The sequence below is a fragment of the Sinocyclocheilus anshuiensis genome, unplaced genomic scaffold (genome assembly GCF_001515605.1).
Source record: "Sinocyclocheilus anshuiensis isolate Anshui unplaced genomic scaffold, SAMN03320099.WGS_v1.1 scaffold1160, whole genome shotgun sequence".
Taxonomy (NCBI): domain Eukaryota; kingdom Metazoa; phylum Chordata; class Actinopteri; order Cypriniformes; family Cyprinidae; genus Sinocyclocheilus; species Sinocyclocheilus anshuiensis.
In genome coordinates this window covers 491,688-492,318 of record NW_015552641.1, presented here as the reverse complement: position 1 = coordinate 492,318, position 631 = coordinate 491,688, and positions in this window count along the sequence as shown.

Genomic DNA, 631 nt, shown 5'->3' with positions numbered 1-631 from the left:
ATGCAAAACAACCATAAAAGTATCATAAAAGTGGTCTATGCCACATATTTGACAAGGTGGCTAAGTCGTACGAATTTGTATGACCTCACTACGAGTTCATACGATTTTTGAAAAACCGTACATATTTTACGAGGTGGCAAATTCGTAGGAATTCGTACGAAGGACCACACCTAACCCCGCCCCTAAACTTAAAGGGTTAGTTCACCCAAAAATGTAAATTCTGTCATTAATTACTCACCCTTGTGTTGTTCGAAACCCATAAGACCTTCGTTCATCTTCGGAACACAATTTAAGATATTTTTGATGAAATATGATGGCTCTCTGTCCCTCCCATAGACAGCAAGGTAACTACCACGTTCAAGGTCCAGAAAAGTACCAAGATGATCGACAAAGTAGTCCGTGTGACATCAGTGGTTCAACTGTAAAGTTACGAAGCTACGAGAATACTTTTTTGCACAAAGAAAACAAAAATAACGATTTTATTCCACATTTTCGTCTCTACTGCATCACTTGTGGACGCGCATTCACGACAGTATCATGACGCGAGCGTGTGGCGGCACTGACCCAGATCCGGCGTAATGATGTCATCACGCCGGATCTGGGTCAGCGCCGGCGCCGCCACACGCTCGCG